Raw genomic sequence first — 23077 nt, forward strand, 5'->3', positions numbered from 1 at the left:
GGAGAGGTAGACACGGTTCCTCTGGGGCACACTCTGTACGTAGGGACCAGGCCTGATGGTGGATGAGGTGCCCTGGATGTTACGGGTATTTTGAGTGCTTGGGCGCAAGGTCCCTTTAAGGTTCGTGACGCCAGTGCCTTTGACGGTGGCACACCGGTTGTTAGTTGGAATAAGTGAGGTACACAGGTGGTATAGTGAACCAAACGTTGCTTTACTTAACAGTCCAACTTTGTACATCAGATGGTAACACAGTCTTTTACATCACAGCTTCACAAGTAGGCTTATTCCACAAGATGGCAGGTATTGATTATGCAAGATACTCAGAGGGTAAATCCACAATGCACTCAGAATCAGGTTGTACCTTTCCTCAGAAATAGCGTACACTTGTTCCTTCTAGAACTCCTGTCTGGCTTTTTATCCCAAGGCCCGGATGCCTAAATGGTGGCTTAAATCCTTGGTAAATATCTCTTCCTCTGGTATTAATTAAATCCTTGCTTTACTTTCTAATGCATCTGCCCATCAGGGTTACTTATCTTTCCCTGTGATATCCTTACTTGTCTGGTGAATGACTGTGGGTTTCTCCCAGGAGGTTCTGTCCTGCTACTGGGGTGACTTCAGAGCTAACTAAGGCTCTCTTGGCTTCAGGCAGGCTAGGTCTCCTCACTAGCCTCCTGGTCATAGCTAGCAGCCAGGGCTATCAAGCTGCATGTCAGGAGGAGGCCCTCAGCATATCCTGGGCTGGTGCCTTCTCACTTCTGTCTTCTCAGACTCCTGACTCTGCACTAACTCTCCCTGTCTGGGCCTGGACATTTATACTAGGGGCTCCCTATCTCCCTCTAGTGTCTGGGATGTCTAACTACACCCAACTAGGCCTGCTATTGCATCATACAGGGGAACACTGCATATAAAAACACATTAGAACATACATTAAATGCACAATTAAATATAACATTTCTGTCCCTTGTGAGTAGGAGTAACGCGCACACCAATTGACCCTTGTGTAGTGCCCACCCCTACCTAGTGGGACACTACACTATTATTACAATAGAGGGAGGGAGGGGGGGGGCCGTACTGGCCACCAATGATATTCAAACTGGGGAGGGGGGGGGGTCTGCCCCCTGCTGCCTGGCAGCCCTGATCTCTTACAGGGGGATATGATAGTACAATTAACCCCTTCAGGTGCGGCACCTGAGGGGTTAATTGTGCTGATCACGGCCCCCTGTAAGAGATCGGGTGCTGCCAGGCAGCAGGGGGCAGTCATCTACACAGTTTGTAGTATATTCTAACTAGAAGCGTCCCCATCATCATGGGAACGCCTCTGTGTTAGAATATACTGTCGGAAATGAGTTTTCACGATCTAACTCATATCCGACAGTATATTCTAACATAGAGGCGTTCCCATTGTGATGGGGACGCTTCTAGTTAGAATATAACATCGGATTGGAGAAAACTCAGATCCGATGGTATAAAAGGGACTCCAGACTTTACATTGAAAGTCAATGGGGACGGATCCGTTTGAAATGGCACCATATTGTGTCAACGTCAAACGGATCCGTCCCCATTGACTTGCATTGTAATTCAGGACGGATCCGTTTGGCTCCGCACGGCCAGGCGGACACCAAAACGACTTTTTTTTCATGTCCGTGGATCCTCCAAAAATCAAGGAAGACCCACGGACAAAAAAACGGTCACGGATCACGGACCTACGGACCCCGTTTTTGCGGACCGTGAAAAAATACTGTCGTGTGCATGAGGCCTAAGGCTGATTTCACACGGGCGTTGCGGAAAAAGATGCGGGTGCGTTGCGGGAACATGCGCGATTCTTCCGCGCGAGTGCAAAACATTGTAATTTTCCCTTATAACATGGTTGTAAGCATTGTAAAGGGGATCAGACCCACAAAAGTTGACAAAAAAGTAAAAAAATTAAGTTTTACAAAAAAATGTAAAGTTTCAAGTAAAAAAAAAAGCATCCTTTTCCCCAAATAAAGTAAAAAGTAGGGAAAAAAAGAAAAGTAGACATATTAGGTATCACCGCGTCCGTATCGACCAGCTCTATAAAAATATTACAAGACCTAACTCCTCAGATGAACACTGTCAAATATATAAAATAAATACTGTGCTAAAAAACTTTTTTTTGTCACCATACGTCACTAAAAGTGCAACACCAAGCGATCAAAAAGGCGTATGCCCTCCTGATAGTACCAATCTAACCATTACCTCATCCCGCAAAAAATGAGCCCCTACATAAGATAATTGTTAAAAAAAGAAAAAAACTATGGCTCTCAGAAAATGGAGACACTAAAACATAATTTTTTTGGTTTAAAAAATGCTGTTATTGTGTAAAACTTAAGTAAATAAAAAAAGTATACATATGAGATGTCGCTGCGTCCATAACAACCTGCTCTATAAAAATACCACATGACCTAACCCCTCAGGTGAACACCGTAAAAAAAATATAAATAAAAACGGTGTCAAAATACAATTTTTTGTCACCTTACATCACAAAAAGTGTAATAGCAAGCGATCCCAAAATAGTACCAATCAAACTGTCACCTCATCCCGCAAAAAATAATACCGTACCTAAGACAATCGCCCAAAACATAAAAAAACTATGGCTCTCAGAATATGGAGACAGTAAAACATGTTTTTTTTTTGTTTCAAAAATGATATTATTGTGTAAAATTTAAATGAATAAAAAAGGATACATATTAGGTATTGCCACGTCCATAATGACCTGCCCTATAAAAATATCACATGACCTAACCTCTCAGATGAACACCGTCTAAATATTAAAATAAAATCTGTGCTAAAAAACATTTTTTGGGGATCTTACATCACTAAAATTGCAACACCAAGTGATCAAAAAGGCGTATGCCCCTCAAAATAGTAGCAATCTAACAGTCACCTCATCCCACAAAAAATGAGCCCCTACCTAAGACAATCGCCCAAAAAATAAAAAAAAACATGGCTCTCAGAATATTGAGACACTAAAACATAATTTTTTTTGTTTAAAAAATGTTCTCATTGTGTAAAACTTAAGTAAATTAAAAAGTATACATATTAGGTATCTATGCGTCCGTAAGAACCTGCTGTATAGCCATTTTTTGTCACCTTACATCACAAAAAGTGTAATACCAAGCGATCAAAAAGTCATATGCACCCCAATATAGTAGCAATCAAATCGTCATCTCACAAAAAATGAGCCCATACATAAGACAGTTGCCCAAAAATAAAAAAAATACGGCTTTCAGAATGTGGAGACACAAAAAAATATTTTTTTTCAAAATGCTTTGTTATGTAAAACTAAAACAAACAACCAAAAAATCTTTGGTATTGTCGCGTCCCTAACAACCTGCTATATAGAAATAGCACATGATCTAACCTATCAGATGAACGTTGTAAATAACAAAAAATAAAAACGGTGCCTTGCCTCACAAAAATTGTGATATAGAGCAACCAAAAATCATATGTACCCTAAAAAAGTACCAACAAAACTGCCACCTTATCCCGTAGTTTCCAAAATGGGGTCACTTTTTTGGAGTTTCTACTCTAGGAATGCATCAGGGGGGCTCCAAAAATTCTGAATTCTGAAATTTCAACTCCATTTTCCATTAATTCTTGTGGATCACCTAAAGGATTAACAAAGTTTGTAAAATCATTTTTGAATACCTTGAGGGGTGTTGTTTCCAAAATGTGGTCACTTTTTGGGAGTTTCTACTCTATTGGTGCATCAGTGGGGCTTCAAATGGGCCATGGTGTCAAAAAACCAGTCAAGCAAAATCTGCTTTCTAAAAACCATATGGCGTTCCTTTCCTTCTGTGCCCTGCCGTGTACCTATACATCAGTTTTACGACCACATAAGGGGTGTTTATGTAAACTACATAATCAGGGCGATAAATATTGAGTTTTGTTTGGCTGTTAACCCTTGCTTTGTTACTGGAAAAAAATTGATTAAAATAGAAAATCTGGCAAAAAAGTGCAATTCTGAAATTCCATCTCCATTTTCCATTAATTCTTGTTGAACACCTAAAGGGTTAACAAAGTTTGTAAAATCAGTTTTGAATTCCTCGAGGGGTGTAGTTTCTAAAATGGGGTCATTTATTGGTTTCCATAATGTAAGCCTCACAAATTGACTTCAGACCTGACCTAATCCTTAAAAAGTGTGTTTTGGAACTTCTAAACCTTCTAACGTCCCCCCCCCCAAAAAAAAATGGCATTCACAAAATGATCCAAACATGAAGTAGACATAAGGGGAATATAAAGTAATAACTATTTTTGTAGGTATCACTATCTATTATAAAACTAGAGAAATTGAAATTTGTAAATTTGCTAATTTTTCAAATTTTTTGGTAAATTTGGTATTCTTTTATAAATAAAAATGTCATTTTTTGACTCAATTTTACCACTGTCTTGAAGTACAATATGTGACGAGAAAACAGTCCCATAATGGCCTGGATAAGTAAAACCGTTTTAAAGTTATCACCACATAGATTTGCAAATAATGGCCTGGTCCTTAAGGTGAAATATGACATCTTATAGACTGCAGATATTTGAATATTCAAAGGAGGTTGAGTTTGGTAACTGGCTAAAAGAAGCAGCAGCCGTCTTAGAAGCTAGCTGAGACTGAGGAGCTGTGTGTGATTAGAGAATCTGATGGATCCAGGAGTGAGATGACCCATCAGTGACCATAGCTGCAGCTGAGTGAAGCTGATAGTTGTCCAAGACCCAGATCCCGTCCAGAGGAAGGAAGATCGCTGCCCGCTGATGAGAGCAGAGGAACAAAGCTACATACACTGCCGTACCGCATGTTTGTTGGAGAGACATTTGTAATTGGGGTTTAAAGGGATTTACCTTTAAACCCCAATTTTAATAAGTGCATGAAACCGAAGATTTATACTTACCTGCTCCACGCTGCTTCGGTCCTCTTCACTGCCTTTGCTCTCTCCATCTCCCGATCCTGGCACGTTATACATCCGGCTGGCTAGGGACATGGTCACATGCACCGCTCCAGCCAATGACTGGTTTCAGCCTTAATGTGGACAAAAACAGTATTTCACTGCTAAAAACCAGTCATTGGCCGGAGCGGTGCATGTGACAGTACAGGGACCGGAAATGGAGACAGTGGAGGCGCAGTGGAGCAGGTAAGTATAAATCTTCTTTTTCAGGGGTCCTGCTGCAGGAACTTGTTAAAAAATCTTTTTTACCAGAAAACTCCTTGAAGTAACGACATTTCCTTCCATCCTGCCTCCTATTCATAAATTAGAACTTTCCTTCAGTGCACAGTTACTACCGCCTCCTAGGTGCAATAGTAAGTCAGCACTTTACCTTACTTGTGGGGAAAGCATTTATTAGTTAACCCTTTAATGACCAGACTTTTTTTTGTGATTTAGTGCACATGGTTTAAATTAAAGGTGGGACGACGAATTTGTCGAATCCACGAATCCCTCGAATCTTGATGGATCCGAGGGATTCGTGTACTCGAATCCCGACCTCATTTACTGAATTTGAATCCGACGAATCCATGACAGCGGGGACCGGTGCAGTCCCTGCATTCTAATGCACCGGCCCCGCTCACTGTAGTATAATCTTATGATCTAACCTGCATTGTTAAGATATAATAATCCATCTGTATTACTTACATTACAACATTAAGTTCCGTAACAGAGAGGAAGGAGGATGCAGGCTGGGAGGACGGGCGGCGCATCACTCACTTTGTCACATGCCTGCGCCGCCCACTTTATGAATGAAGCAGGCAGCACGGGCACGTGACGTAGTGATTGATGCACCGCCCGCCCGTCCTCCCAGCCTGCATCCTCCTTCCTCTCTGTTACGGAACTTAATGTTGTAATGTAAGTAATACAGATGGATTATTATATCTTAACAATGCAGGTTAGATCATAAGATTATACTACAGTGAGCGGGGCCGGTGCATTAGAATGCAGGGACTGCACCGGTCCCCGCTGTCATTCCTAATCCAGATGCCGGCCCCCAGCCGCTGTATTGGGGGTCATTCACACTACAGGGACACTGTTATGGGGGTGATCTGTGGATGGCACATAGCAAAAGATGCTAAATATGTGTCATCCACAGATCCTCCCCATCACAGTGCTATCCAGAGATCCCCCATAACAGTGCTATCCAGAGATCCCCCATAACAGTGCCATCCAGAGATCCCCCATAAGAGTGCCATCCAGAGATCCCCCATAACAGTGCTATCCACAGATCCCCCATAACAGTGCCATCCAGAGATCCCCCATAACAGTGGCATCCACAGATCCCCCATAACAGTGTCATCCACAGATCCCCCCATAACAGTGCCATCCACAGATACCCCCATGACAGTGCCATCCACAGATCCATCCCATAACAGTGCCATCCACAGATCCCCCCCATAGCAGTGTCATCCACAGATCCCCCATAACAGTGCCATCCACAGATCCCCCACCCCTCACCTGAACTGCCCCGCCGGGAGAAGACTATCAAGGAACTTGAGAATCTGGAAAAGTTCCATATAGCCCTGGACAATATTCGCAAAGGAAGGAGTGTGGATGCGGCACCCGAACCTACAGCGGCCGCGCAAGACAAGCCGGATCCCTTACCTGCACCTGCGGTGATGTCGGAGAATACCTGCAGCGACGCAGCGTCCGAGAGCCTGGGGGACCAGATCGTGCGACTTGAGCTCCAACTGCGAGGCCTGCGCCAGCTTGCCACCTCCAGGATACCATCTCCACCACTGGAAAAAAAGAGTGCAACTAAGGACTCAGACGTCTCTGAGCCAGAGGTAAGGGTGCCTATCCCTACCAGCCGCCCATCTATTGTAGCTGCAGCCGCTATTACGGCCCCGGTGAAACTCACCTATGCCAGGAGCCGCCACGTACAGTCAGTAACCCCTGAGCCCACAGAGCCTCCTGCTGTGGTTACACCCAGGTACAGCGATCCGTTCGCTGCATTAAGGCCTCCTACGACATACACCCCTAGGCCTATGGGGCTCATACCTGTAAGGGGACCCTTCATGTTGCAACTGCCGCCAAACACAATTTTGTGGGCCCAGACATATTTGGATCCTCGAATCAGGCCCAATTTACAAGCAGAGCCAGGATGTGCCACTGATGCTCTAAGTGGAACTGATACACACCTGTGAGTAGGCCTGCAAGGCCATTATGATGATCTGTTTCGCTGAGGGACCCTAATTGCTGATGGATTTAACCCTTCCAGGACAGGAGTCCTTTGTTTTGGCACCATTGAGCTGCTGCCAGTTCCCCAAGGCCCAGTGGCAGTTGCAAGGCCACTGAGAATAATACTTGCTCTGCTGCCATGTTGTTTACAGGACCTCCTGCCTGCTTCAAAGAACTTAAGCCAAGTTGTGCCTATTTTTGATTTGCACTTACCTTTAACCCCTTTTTCAGGTTGATTAAGGCACAGTACAGCACTTATTTTATATGCCATTCTAAATTATGTGGACTTTTGTGTGCTGTGACTTTTATGTGCAACCTTGAACTTAAAGTGATGTGCCCAGAGATGACTCTAATTCCAGTGGGCCTCTGAGATGCTGTTTTATTATGGGACTACTGTATTTTTATTATGGACTATCCTGGTATCCTTGACACGCTGCACCAGGTCAGCGCCCCCTGTTCCTTTATACTATCCTGAGAGAAGAGAACGACGCCCCTTTTCACCGGACTTGTTCCTAGCCAGCGGAGCTGCCTGATATATATATGTGGATTTGCAAATGTAGATGTGTGTTCCTGATTTGCATTATTTTTGTCTTTCAGGTGCAGTCTCCAGCTAGGCAGGGCCCCTTTATGTTGTGCCGAGGACGGGCAACGTCATAGCAACGGGGTATGTAGTGTCCCACTAGGTAAATGTGGGCACTACACAAGGGTCAATTGGGCCACGTTGTCCTCCTACCCCTAAGGGACATTGGCAGTGTATTTCTCAGTCCATTTTAATGCATTTTAATATGTATTTATGTGTATTCTCCCCTGTGATCTGTGCAGCAGGCCTATTAGGGTGCAGTTATTCATCCTAGACACTAGAGGGAGATAGAGAGCCCCTAGTATATATATTCAGGCCCAGACAGGGAGGGGTAAGTCTGAAGTCAGGAGTCTGTGGAAAGACAGAAGTGAGAGGACACCAGCCAGAGACAAGCTGAGGGCCTCCTCCTGACATGCAGCTAGACAGCCCAGGCTTCTAGTTGTTACCAGGAGGCTAGTGAAGGAGTATAGCCTGCCTGAAGTTCTTGAGCCTTAGTGAGCTCAGAAGATTTACCCCAAGAGAAGAGTTTGCCTCCTGGGAGAAACCTGCAGATCCCACAAGCAGAGCAGAGCCAGAGTATTCCAGTTAGACAAGTAAGCTGAAGGTGCAGAAGGATTATTTATGTAAAGCAAGGGATATATATACCTGAGGAAGATCGCTATCAAGGATAAAAGCCAGCATTAGGGCATACGGGCCTTGGGATAAGAACAGACAGGAGTTCTTAGGAACAGTGTACAGTATTTCTGAGGAGAAGGTACAGCCTGATCTGTGAGTGTTGTTATTACCCTCTGAGTATCTTGCAAGGAACATTATTACCTGCCGTTGATATGAAAGCCTGCTTATGATGTGAACCTGCTATATGGAACTGTACTTACAACAAACTGTACAAAGTTGAACTGTTGCTAGTAAAGAAAAGTTTGGTTCACCATACCATCGTGTTCCTCACTTATTACAACTATAAATCGGTGTGCCACCGTCACAGGCACTGGCGTCACGAACCTTAAAGGGACCTTGCCCTAGGCACATTAAATACCTGCAACATCCAGGGCACCTCATTCACCATCAGGCCTGGTCCCTAAATACAGAGTGTGCCCCAGAGGACCCCTGTGCCAGCCTCTCTATCACTGCTGTACGCCTGCCCAGGGACTCCATACAAAACTGTGAGTAACCCTTGTTTGCCCATTAACCGCGACCTCACATCGCAATACCCTGCAGGTCTGCGTACTGCAGTTTGGCTTCATGTAGGCATCTTCTGATTGTTGCAGTACTCACAGGTAACGGAAGACCTTCTTTGATTTCCCTGGAGCTGAGCATTGGATGCTTCTTTGCCATTCTTGTTATTCTATGACCTACACGGATGGTAGTATTTCTTTTCCCACTATATGTTTTGGGCTTTGTTTGCCATTTTAAAGCATTGGAGATCATTTTAACTGAGCAGCCAATTATTTTCTTCACTTCTTTATATGTTTCCCCCTCCCCAATCAAGTTCTCGATCAAAGTTCTTACTTCTTCAGTACAATGTCTGGAACAACCCATTTTACTCGCTGAGCAATGGCTAAAACGAGTATGTACAACATTTGCTGCCTCCTTTAAATAAGGGCCATAATTGACACCTGTTTCTTCACAGAATGAATTACCTCACTAATTGAACTCCATACTGCTATTTATTTGAACACCCCCTTCATTAAATGAGTCAATTACACCCAATTAGCAGTTTGCATGTCATGACTGTTGATTCGGTTGGTTGCCTATTAATTGGCTACACCATGTATTATCTTTTCTGCCAAAAACAGTAATTAAACACTTTAGTGATGTCATACTGCTATTATTTTGCACATAACTGTGTATGTATATATATGTATATATATATATATATATATATATATATATATATATATAATATATAGTTTTTTTTATCATTCTTTGCTTATTTTTTTAAAATATATTTGTGCCCCATAACATGTCTCCCAAGATGTCATTAAAAGACCTTTGGGGGACAGTGTAATTTTTTTTATTTTGTACTTTTTCCTTTTTATTTTATTTCATTTTATTTGTATTTTATACATTTTTTTATATTAAAAATATATTTTTATTACTTATTTATGTAAATATATTTTTGCTATATAATATTTCCCCCAAGAGGTCTTTAACCGACTGGGGGGCACTCTGTTTTTTATTTTGCACTTTTCCCTTTTTTTTCTTTTCTATGTATTTTATTTAAAAAAATAAAATAAAATTCTATGTTTTAGTTATTATATATATATATATATATATATATATATATGCCACATAATTTATCCCCAGAGAGGTCACTATATAATTTTTCTGGAACACAGATTTTTCTTTTGTATTTTTCACTATTTCCACTGTAACAGGGGCATCAAAAGGAGCCCCAGTTACTGAGGAAACCAGCCTCCTGTGGAGGTTTTGTACAAGGCAGAGCTGGACAGGAAGTATCAAGATCCTGCAGCTCTGCTCTCCTCTGCCCTCAATACATCCGGCAATAATGAGCTTGTTGGGTCCAATAGCTCTATGCACTGATCTGAGGGCAAGGCAGAAGGGGTATTAAACTGCTTCTGTCTTCTACTTGGGTTCCCTGCTGTCACTGACAGCTGGAGATCCAACCTGCTCTTGCTAGAGTGCAGGAGCTATAATCCAGTGCAGTGCGGAGCTCTGGGCAGAAGCATAGCTGATTACACAATCAAATGTGTTTTTGCTCAGCAGGATGGGGGGGCCGCAAATAGTGGAGCCCAATGGCCCAATGGCCACAATTGTGCACCTCTGGTCTAGAGAGTTCTAGCCTGGAGGTAACAAGAGTGAGGAAGCAACTCCATGTATTCCATTCCTCACAAGACTAGACTAAGCCAAATTCTAGTTGATCTACAGAAAGACAGAAAGAGATGGAGACAAGAAGGTTTATAAATGAGCATTGCTGAGCATTGGAGTTAGTATGTATCCTGCAATGCTCATTTATAAACCTTCTTGTCTCCATCTCTTTCTGTCTTTCTGTAGATCAACTAGAATTTGGCTAAGCTATTTAGATTGTACTGCAGTGAGGGGAATACTGTTAAGACACCCTTCACACTTGGACACAACTTGGCCAGTTCTATCTTTAAAGCCTGTGTACCTCAGTTGCAAATTATAGGCACAATTGCAAAAGTGAGATTGCCAGATATAGATTCTGCAGGAAGAGACTTGAGAAAGATAGAGAGGCAAGAGTATGATCATTTCCAATCTTGCTCATATCCATATATTGCTATATCAGAGACAATTGCACTGTGTACAGTCGGAACTGTGTTTTGCTCTTGTTGGATGCACTACAACTCCTATTTTGCACTTCAGTAAAGAGAGACATTTATTCTACTAGATCTGGCCTGGTTACTGACTCCTGCACCATACAGAGGACAATCTACATGCCCTGCCTTGCCTCCACAAACACCTAACCTCATGGGCATCCCGAATGCAATCAGGTAAGAGCCTCATAACTAGGGTGTGCCCCTTCGGATGCGCCCTCCTATCACTGCATGCCCCTAGGGAGCAACTATGTGAGGGAAGCCACTGTGATTGACTCTTACAGCCAGAGTCATTACCACTAACACTCCTATCCTCCTGGGTTCGCTGCATAAGCACTGCGCACTTGATACCCAGAGTTATCCGTTTTCTTCCAGAAACCGGACAACCCCTTTAAATAAATGAAAATAATTTCTCTATTAAATGTAAAGGTTTGAGTCATCCTGTTCTGTCAAGTTGTTATAAAACTCTGTTCAGCTGTTTCTTAGGTTCTGTTCACACTGCTATTAGAGGCTTTATTCCTAACCTCTGGGAGCGATGTTAGCGAATTTGACTGGAAGAATAGTTCATGCAGTGATATTCTTCCTACTAATTGATGGAAGCCATGATGGAACCTAATAAACCCTGTAGTAACCCAGCTGTCTTTGCTTCTGAACGGTAAATCTCCTTAATTAAAGTAGTGGATTGATCGGATTGAGATCTTGAGAAAGTTAGATGCCAAGTCAACAGCTTCAACTCTTTGTCATGCTCCTCAAACCATTCCTAAACATTTTTTGCAAGGTTGAAGGAGCATTATGAAACAGACCACTGCCATTAGTGGGCACCGCTGCCATAACGGGGGTACTTTACTGTACAATGTTTATGTAGGTTGTTGTGTTTCACATCCACATGATGCCAGGGCACAAAGTTTCCCAGGAGAACATTAGCCAGAGCATCACACTTCTTCCCATAGTGCATCCTGGTGCCATCTGTTTCCTAGGTAAGTGACAAACACAAACCCATCCATCCACATGATGTCAAATAAAGTGTGATTTATCAGACTAGGTCACCTTCTTCCATTTCTCATTCTAGGCAATTTCGGTGATGGACAGGGATCGGCATGAACGCTCTGACCATTCTGCAGCTATACAGCTCCATATGCTGCAAGCTGTGGTGACTTGTATGTTCTGCCCCCTTTCTATCATAGCCAGCAGGAACTTTTTCAGCAGTTTGTGCTACAGTAGCTCTTCTGTGGTATCCAATACAATAAGCTAGCCTTAGTTCCCCACCCACATTAGTAAGCCTTGGGTGCCAATGACCCTGTCGCCAGTTCAACCACTGTCCTTCCTTGGACCATGTTTAGTTGGTACTAACCATTAGGTCATGCTCTTACCCAGTCATCTAGCCATCACAATTTAGCCTTTGCCAAAATCGCTCAGATCCTTACACTTGCTCATTTTTACTCCTTCCAACACATTAACTTCAAGAACTGACTTTTCACTTGAAAAAAATTAGAAAGGAAGCAATTAAAAAGTGGTAAGAAAATCAACATGTATGGGAAAAAGTCATCCATGCATCATGTAACTGAAAAAAAAAAATTATGACTCTGCCACATGATATAGTAAAGAATGTCGTCAAAACAATAATCTAAAAACAAAATATAAGAAAAAGGAAAAATTAACAGAAAGTCATTTTTTTATTAAACAATGTCTACAAATTTGTCCTCAGAAACCCTTTATGCTCTATTTGGAGACAAGTGCCTTGATGCAAAATGTAATTGTCATATGTATATAAGGCTTTAATGCGTACCTGCGTTAAAAAAAAAAAAAGTATAATGGCTGTGTTTCTTTGTACAATCATAACTGAAGGAATGTCTTTTTCAGCCTAATTATTCTCTTCCACTGCACAGCTAGATGCATTTCTCTCACAAGCAGGGGGTGTCTCTCTTTTGTGAAATTTGCCAGCACTGTACTGCTGTGACCTCCTTTACCTTACTTCCCACTATGTTGTTTTCAGCTCCAGAGCTCACAGAACAGATAAGAAGGGGGAGATTACTCTTAAGAAAGGTAGGAGGCCCCAGTGATCTTCAAGAGCAGTGTAGAAGCAGTTATTTTTATCAGGCTCAGGATCTCAGCTAGCACTGACACGTCCCCACTTCCTCTCTGCTGTCTGCCTACAGAATAAATAATTGAAAAAAAAATGTTCCCACAGAAGGCACTCATAGTAAACTTAAAGACAAGCACCCTGATTCATAATTTAGTCCCCAATATTTAAATAAAATGTTTTGGTGCTTTTCCTAGTTTTTTACAATCTATATACAGTCGTGGCCAAAAGTTTTGAGAATGAGACAAATATTAGTTTTCACAAAGTTTGCTGCTAAACTGCTTTTAGATCTTTGTTTCAGTTGTTTCTGTGATGTAGTGAAATATAATTACACGCACTTCATACGTTTCAAAGGCTTTTATCGACAATTACATGACATTTATGCAAAGAGTCAGTATTTGCAGTGTTGGCCCTTCTTTTTCAGGACCTCTGCAATTCGACTGGGCATGCTCTCAATCAACTTCTGGGCCAATTCCTGACTGATAGCAACCAATTCATTCATAATCACTTCTTGGAGTTTGTCAGAATTAGTGGGTTTTTGTTTGTCCACCCGCCTCTTGAGTATTGACCACAAGTTCTCAATGGGATTAAGATCTGTGGAGTTTCCAGGCCATGGACCCAAAATGTCAACGTTTTGGTCCCCGAGCCACTTAGTTATCACTTTTGCCTTATGGCACCGTGCTCTATCGTGCTGGAAAATGCATTGTTCTTCACCAAACTGTTGTTGGATTGTTGGAAGAAGTTGCTGTTGGAGGGTGTTTTGATACCATTTTTTATTCATGGCTGTGTTTTGGGGCAAAATTGTGAGTGAACCCACTCCCTTGGATGAGAAGCAACCCCACACATGCATGGTCTCAGGATGCTTTACTGTTGGCATGACACAGGACTGATGGTAGCGCTCACCTTTTCTTCTCCGGACAAGCCTTTTTCCTGATGCCCCAAACAATCGGAAAGAGGCTTCATCGGAGAATATGACTTTGCCCCAGTCCTCAGCAGTCCATTCACCATATTTTCTGCAGAAGATCAATCTGTCCCTGATGTTTTTTTTGGAGAGAAGAGGCTTCTTTGCTGCCCTTCTTGACACCAGGCCATCTTCCAAAAGTCTTCGCCTCACTGTGCGTGCAGATGCGCTCACACCTGCCTGCTGCCATTCCTGAGCAAGCTCTGCACTGGTGGCACTCCGATCCCACAGCTGAATCCTCTTTAGGAGACGATCCAGGCGCTTGCTGGACTTTCTTGGACGCCCTGAAGCCTTCTTAACAAGAATTGAACCTCTTTCCTTGAAGTTCTTGATGATCCTATAAATTGTTGATTGAGGTGCAATCTTAGTAACCACAATATCCTTGCCTGTGAAGCCATTTTTATGCAACGCAATGATGGCTGCACGCGTTTCTTTGCAGGTCACCATGGTTAACAATGGAAGAACAATGATTTCAAGCATCACCCTCCTTTTAACAGGTCAAGTCTGCCATTTTAACCCAATCAGCCTGATATAATGATCTCCAGCCTTGTGCTCGTCAACATTCTCACCTGAGTTAACAAGACGATTACTGAAATGATCTCAGCAGGTCCTTTAATGACAGCGATGAAATGCAGTGGAAAGTTTTTTTGGGGATTAAGTTAATTTTCATGGCAAAGAAGGACTATGCAATTCATCTGATCACTCTTCATAACATTCTGGAGTATATGCAAATTGCTATTATAAAAACTTAAGCAGCAACTTTTCCAATTTCCAATATTTATGTAATTCTCAAAACTTTTGGCCACAACTGTACATTGTCCCCAGGAGCTCACACATATAGATACCATGGCCAATTTCATGTGAAGCCAATTAATCAGATCCCCAAGAAAACGTGGACAGACACTTGGAGACAGACAAGCTTCTTGTCCTACTCCAGCTGCCCTTGGTTAGATTCGAACCCTGGGCAGACTTATTCCTCCTGAACCATGGTGCAACACAAATTTTTTATACTGAAGCAACAGAATTTTTTTTTTCAAGTCTGCAGTGATAATGATTTTGAAAAAGAAATATTTTAAGACTTTACATGCAAAACCATTTTCCTTACATGGTGGGTGAGGAGAACCATTTGCTGCCCAGTGTGAGCCGACAGTGTGTAAAAATTAGAATGTAAGGGTTGATTAGTTCACCGCTAAGTGATGAGCTATGTAGTCAGGCTTGTGAAAACATGGACTATTAAACTGTGAGATACTATCCCTGAGTGTAGACCCATTTGAGCGTAACTCTTTAGCTTTTTGGAATTTCTTCTATGTAAGGTCATCATTACTATTGGTTAAATAGAGTTCAGATAATGCCGTAGGTTCCTTATTGCAAACTTCCTCCCCGACTGTACTGAATGACCCATACAGGCCATAGCAATATCAGAGCCAAGTAGATGGAAAAGACACCAGCATCAAAAAAATGGAGATGCTTCGGCCATTACCTCAACCTCCATCCTCCACATGAAACATAGCAAAATGTATGGCTTCCTTCTATCCTTCCTGACCAAACGTCCCTTGCATTTATTTCCCAATAGGGAGAGTATCCCCAGAAGAGTATCTCCAGTTTTTACCCATAATTCCTTCCTCTACAGTTGATATCAGAAGGCCGTCTATAAGCTGCTGTCCAATTGGTGCAGGTTCCCCTCTCAGCTCCACCATATGAGTCATTTGATCTCTCTTCCATGCTGGTGGTGTGGCCTTGAGATAGACAGTATCTTGCATGCATTTTTGGATTGCCCAGTTCTGGTTCTCTTTTAGGAGCAGGCTTTGCAAATTACTTCCAAATTGACTGACTTCTCCCTTCCCTGCTGTCTGTACGTTTTCCTTCTCCATTTCACCAAGATTATGATGATACTGAATAGTTGATCTGTTTTCCGGCACCTTATCAATACTGCCTGTCTGTTGTGCATTCTAGCAATATGGCAACAATCTATATCAGGCAATTGATAAAATCATAAAAGTGCTGTTCTGTTGGACCTGTTCAATGACAATGGAAGTCCGTTCCTCATTGGACTTCTTGGCCAAACTGTGCTTCCTTCCTCCCTCTCTTCCTTTCGTTCTCAGCCTTTGAGAGTTGGTCAATGCAGAGTGATCTCATTCTTTTGCTCCCGAAGACAAGAAATTATGTAATCTACTGGAATGTGGATCCTTTATGGTATTGGTAAAGTGGGAAGCAGAATTAAAGGTTCCTTCCTTGTTTTTTACCCCAAGGACTCATTTTCACAAGGTCCATATTTGGTACTGAATGCATAGCTATTCTTGGTCAATGGAGCTTTCTTATGTGAAACACGCTCCATGATCTTACATTGTCCATATTTAACAAATTTGTCCACATTTTCTCCATAAGAGCCAATAAAGCCTAAAAGTAATTCCACCTTAATTTTCTGTTTAGTCCATGGTGACATTTGTTTACACTTTATCAAATATTGTCTTAAAAGTGACTGGTTGTGCATGTCGCTAGTTTCCCCTAGGGGTGTCTTCAAACAGCCGTAATTTTGTCATTTTTCATTTATGCCTGACTTTGGAGCTCCTACTACTATAAATATATTATGAAACTTCTTGACTATATACGTCATGGCAGTTGGGATATATCTCTGCATGGATTTTTAAAAACGTCCATGCAGAGTCTGCAGCTGCATGCTAATCGTGCATTTGTGGGGTCAGGGAGCCCACTGTTGGTCACAGCAAGGGTACCTATAGAGATAGGGGGGCCGGGAGACTGTAAAAGCTGCTGGGTCTTAGCAGACCCTTCATAGGCATGTAGCCCTGTACAACTTCTCTGCAGGCTATATTGCCCCTGTAACTGGGGCTACTATGGAAGCAGCACTTAGAGGAGAAATTAGCAGTAATAAAAATTTGTAATGTTAAATACCCCCAAAACGTCTTGTTAAAGTTAACTAAAAAAAAAAAGACAAAAAAACTCCAAACAAACTTCTGCCACAAGCTACATCATGGCTTCTAGCCCTGTCCCCAGGCACCATAACCCTACATCAAAATGACTGTTATAGAAAGGGCGCATAATGTAAACATTTTTTGTACAATGTGATATTAACCAAAGGAAAATAAAAAAGATAAAATGTGAATACAGACAATTTTTTTCCTTTTTCAACATTTTCCTGGCTATAAAAATTAAAACAAAAAAAAAATACTGAAATAAAAATGACATACAAATAAAGATCCACATATCACTGAACAAAGGTACAACAATTATTTACATAACCAAACTGAAAAAAACCATTATGGCTTTCAAAGACTCATCTACAAAAAAAAGAAATGCTCCCATTCAAGGAGGAAGGTAAATGGCTCGATATGTAATAACTCTGTTTCCTAATTGTTGCTAAGAGTTCTGTAAAACAGGTCTCTGGGAATTATAAAGGGTTCTCCCAAGATGGCATTTTGGTTTTCTTGGGGAAATCCATATTAGTATATACCTCTGCTCAAGGACACTTATTTTGTTCTTTTATATGGCGAACAGAGTATGATCCTCACCAGTACGAGGGTCCTCATAGGTCTTAACTACCATAGTGGCAGACTATGTGACTGCTATAGGGTCCAGGGCAAGAGGGGACCCAGCTGGGATCATCTCCTCTTCTACTGGGGGTGAAAACTTGGTCAGGACTCTACCCTCTAGTCTAAAGAAACAACTTTTAGCAAACGAGGCAGTTGAAAAAATGGTCTAAGGGTCATTGAAAGGGGTTTAGGCAGAAACCCTTCTAACCTGTGTGGGGGCCTGCTTTGATCCTTGCTATGGGGCCCTTACATCTCTATGTCCGCCACCGTTTGACCTCCTATAACTGTGCCACTATTAGGCACCATTCACATGACTCTGTTGCTCCTAAGGTATTGAACTTGTAAACTTGATGCTTATCTGAGACATTATATTACGATTTCCCAGCACTCACCAGACTTTATCAGTGAATTTTGATTTTACTATCAAGGGATCCATCGCTAGGAGTCTCAACTCTGAAACCTTCACCGATCACAAGAACGGGGGTCCCATGTCCCCCATTTGAATAAAGATGTGGTCACACATGTGCGTTGCTGCTCCATTCAAAGTCTATGGGACTGACAATGGTACTTGAGGGCAGTACTTGACTATCTTCATGAGCCCCATCGAAACTGAATGGAGCGGCAGTGTGAATGTGCACCCACCGCGCCATTCAAAGGGGGGACCCAGGTTTTCATAATCAGTGGTGGTCCAGCAATCTTGTGGATAGATGATAAGTTAGAATTCTTAGAAAATCACTTTAAGCTACACTTCTAGCTGTGTTTTTTTTTTATTCTGTAATTATATCCATTAATTAACAGCACTTTTAAGTGAATAAGAACCACAGTAAAAATAACAATAATAATTACGTCTTCTGAGAAATCTTCCCACTAATTTAAGTGGCATGAAGCAAAGCTCCAGGTTTTGATGGACGGTTAACCAGTGCCCCGGTGTCACGGCAGCAATCTTTTTTTCTGGTAAACCTCTGTCCCCCTCCCTCAATCCTGCCCGCTACGCCACAATTGTAGGGTTAACTATCTTGAAATTGAAAGTGTCAGCCACACATAGGGGAGAGCACAGTAATTCCCTGTCTATGCCATTAAGCTTCCTGTCTCCTCTTTGTTTTGTTACAGCCAAATGAAACAATGCAATTAGCTTGTTACAATTAAAGTGACTCGACTGGATAAATTGTAATCACCCGGAATGAAGTTAGGCATCCCTGCAGGACCCAGTCGGTGCAGCTGAGCTGCCTCATTTGCATAATTAAAATATACAAATGATAATGGATTTTGTACTCAATTTCCAGCGGCTGTAAATTCGGAAAACTATGAAATTAGAATAAAAGAGACGAAGGCCGCCTTGAGGTAATGGGGATGACAAGTTTTGACAGTAGGGTCTTTAGTCCTCTTGTATCTCCTGGAAAATAAAAAAAATAAATAAAAAAATCCTGTACTAAACAGATGACACGCGATATTAGTTAATCGTTGCATGGGCAGCGCAAAGAACAGATAGACTGATTACCTTTGCAAATTTTCCCAGTGTCTCTGACAAGCTCAGTTCTAACCTTAGGGGACACCTTGCCTCTGATTATGAGAAATTGAGAATGAATTAAATGTATAAAAGGGTTGTCACTGATAGACAAACTAAAGCAATAGAAATCAAATTAGCCTTTGCTGTATTTTAGCTGGAAGCACAATTGCCGAGAAGAAGGTTTAAAGATGCACCGAGCAAAATCATTCCGGCTTCTTAACAGTTCTGGGGCTCAGGGGGCTCCGGCAGAATACTGATGATTATTCAGGAATAATACCGTTATCACTTCTGAAGGTAACTTCAATGGCTTAATACAAAGGCAAAGAATTACACCATCTTAATTAGCGGCCATAAAAAAAGAACTCTATGGCTTCTTACTCCATTCATCAAATTGAATGCCGCGGTTGGGTAATTAAAATCTAAATTTAATTTAGACTGTTGGACTGTGTTATATCATAGACAGGAGTCCTGTTACAAGGACAGCCAACTGTGGGATATAGTCCTATCCCATAGCTAAAAGTGACTGATCACCCCTGCAAAATATTTAGTTTATTTTTTTTTTATTAAAAGGGTTTTCCTATGTTAAGATTTATGGCATATTGCTAGGATATGCCCTGAATGTCAGATAGGTGTGGGTCCCACCTCTGCGAACCACAACTATTTCCAAAACGGGGCCCACGAAATGAAGGACTCCATTCACTGCTATGGGACTTTTGAAAATAGCCAAAAAAGCCCCCCCCCAACTATTTTCAGAAGTCCCATAGCCGTACAAATGCGGCCACTTCTCCATTCACGGCTGTGGGACAGCCGATCCAGTGCTTAGCTACTTTCAACTTCCATAGTGGTGAAGGCAGAGGGTGCTGCGCATGTGCGGTGTGCTCTCCTGCACTTTATGGACCCCGTTGTGGATGTGGGACTCACATTTACATGACATTTGTGATATGTCCTAATGATATGCCATAAATGTTCAGATGGGACAACCCCTTTAATTTAAACCAGGCATCTCAAACTGCGGCCCTCCAGCTCCCACAATGCCCTGCTGTAGGCTGATACCTGTAGGCTGTCCGGGCATGCTGGGAGTTGAAGTTTTGCAACAGCTGGAGGGCTGCAGTTTGAGATGCCTGATTTAAACAGTTAAATAAATTTCTTAACCAATTCAGGACCAGGATAGTTTCAGTCTTTAATAGCTATAATTTTGGGCTCGCGGTATGATTTTTGTGGACTTTTTTTTCAGGAATTTTTTATAAACATAATTTACACTTTTTATTGAACATTTTAACATTATGTTCTCATACAAGAAGGAATCCTCACAAGGGGTATTAGGAAATCAAGCACACAAATGCAGGTGTGTATTACACAGGACATACTGTACAGTGGGAATGATCGACTGTTTATATTCACCAACATATGCAACCAAGCATATGCATAACAAGATATGTTGAAGACAGAAAGAGCGAAGCAGAATGAGCTGGAAACTAGAACAGAAGGAAAGAAGAAAGATAGAGAAATAGAAAAGTAGAAGAAAAAAATTATAATGGTGAGGGGGGGGGGATTCGAGGGGAGTTATCGGTATATAGTTCTCAGCAGGGGTACTCCTCTAAGGCTAAACTCTGCCCATGACAAACCACTGCGTTTCAAATAGTAAGTAAAGAGTGAAAGTCCGGGGATTCTTGGAAGTCGATCCATTTCGACCAAATCTTGATGTATTTGTAGGACTCATCATCATTAGCTTCCGAAGAAATGTCTTCCATCCGAGCAATACACAGCATTTCCTGGTACCATTCCATCATGGAAGGGACATGTGTCCTGCATAAACATAATTTAGTATTTTTATTTTTTGGGAATTTTTAGGCTTATACCTCTTTCACACGAATGCTACGGATTAGGTCCGGATGCAAGCAAGTTCAGTCAGTTTTGTCTGCGATTGCGTTCAGTTGTTCAGTTTCTCCCGCGCGGGTGCAATGCGTTTTGATGTGTTTTTTTACGCGCATGATAGAAAACTGAAGGTTTACAAACAACATCTCTTAGCCACCATCAGTGAAAAACACATCGCACCCGCACTTGCTTGCTGCATGAAAAAACGCAGAATAGAGAACATGCTGTGATTTTCACACAACGCACAAGTGATGCGTGACAAACATCGCTCATGTACACAGACCCATTGAAATGAATGGGTCCTGATTCAGTGCGGGTGCAATGCGTTCATCTCACGCATTGCACCCGCGCGGAAAACTCGCTTGTGTGAAAGGGGCCTTACAGTTTAAAAATATGTTAAACAATATGCGTTTTTTATTTTATATATTTTTTTTTCTGGTAATACCATAGTATTACCCTACAAGTTTGTAGTAAATTTTGATATATTACATGCCCAATTTTGGGTAATGGGGTAAAAGGTCTATTTATTAGCACTGTGTATTTGTTTTGTGTATTTTTATGGCCAGTTCAGAAAGTACAATTTTTATAATAATTATTATTATCATTATTTTACACTATGCTTTTGGCTCTGTAACTGGTCCATAAAACGGGAAACTCAGTGATCATGTTACCAGTCACATGACTACTGGGATGAATAGCGCAGTATGCATCTGAGAATAGAGACGACAGAAGAGGTGAAAACCACTAATGTCTTCTCACCAGAGTTCCCAGCTGCCTTTCACAGTGGGGACCTAAAATTTGGTTACCTGATTTCTCAGGCTGCCAGTTAGTGCCTGAGCTGTAAATAAACAGAGTTGTGATCACTCTAAAGATATATTGAACTGTTAACGGCCACCTTCTGTATATTTACGGTTTGCAGTCGTTAGCCAATTAAAATGTCTTACGTATATTGTGATCACAGCTCTGTATTTCAGAGCTCCAAATCCCTTACATAAATATATCATTTTGGCTGACTGTAACCACCACTAGAGGGAGCTCACTTCATACTGTGTGTGAATTGAATTCAATAATAAAACACTGTGCAGTAAGCTCCCTCTAGTGGTGGCATTTAACAGTATGCAGGAGATTTGGAGCTTGGTATCAGAATAACTGACCTTTAAGAAATAGGTTTGGCTTGAAAGATGTGTGACCCCCTACTTAGATTTGTATTGTCTATGTTTGGATGTTACCTTTTCAATGATGTTTATGGTTTGACCAATAGGACCTTTGTTAGGGACAGGGTATGTTCACATTTGTGTTGGAGGCTGTTTCAGATTCCATCACATTTGATGGAAAACCAAGACCACACATTATGAAGATACGTGTACTATTTTGGGCACCTTAGTGTAGGAAGACATTGCTGAACTAGAGAGTTTTTTTTCATATCCAGTCCTGGAACCATGACAAGGCAGTATGCTTTACATCTAGAGTAAAGAAGACTTCCGCATCACCATAGAAGGGATATTTTACTGTAAGAGAAGTGAAACTAAGGAACTTCTTGCCAGAGGAGATTGCAATGGCTGATTCATTGTATAAGTTCAGGAAGGGATACCTTTCTCAAAAGAAAAAATATCATAAATTATGGTTAGATGATTTCTGGAGATGGGACATTAATCCAGAAATTTATAATAACTGCCAGATTTGGAGTCTTAAACAAATGTTTCTCCTACTGTGGGTCAGGGCCATTTTAATACATTGGTGGGCCAAGTGCAGAAATTATACGAGTGCCCACCGCCTTAGTGCCCTCACACAGTAGTTATGTCCGAAAGTGCCCCAATATAGCAGAATGCTCCCTCAGTGCCTTCACACAGTAAAATGACCCTTTATTGCCCCTAGACAGTTGTTATGCCCCCTTAGTGCCCCAATATAGTAAAATGCCCCTTAGTGCCCTTGCACAGTAAAATGCCCCCTTAGTATCCCCACATAGTAGTTATGTATCCTTTGTGCCACCACACAGAAGTTATACTATCTCAGAGCCCCCTCACACTAGGTATGCTCCCTTTCTGCCCCATCACATTT

This window comes from Bufo gargarizans, chromosome 1 (assembly GCF_014858855.1).
Source record: "Bufo gargarizans isolate SCDJY-AF-19 chromosome 1, ASM1485885v1, whole genome shotgun sequence".
Taxonomy (NCBI): Eukaryota; Metazoa; Chordata; class Amphibia; order Anura; family Bufonidae; genus Bufo; species Bufo gargarizans.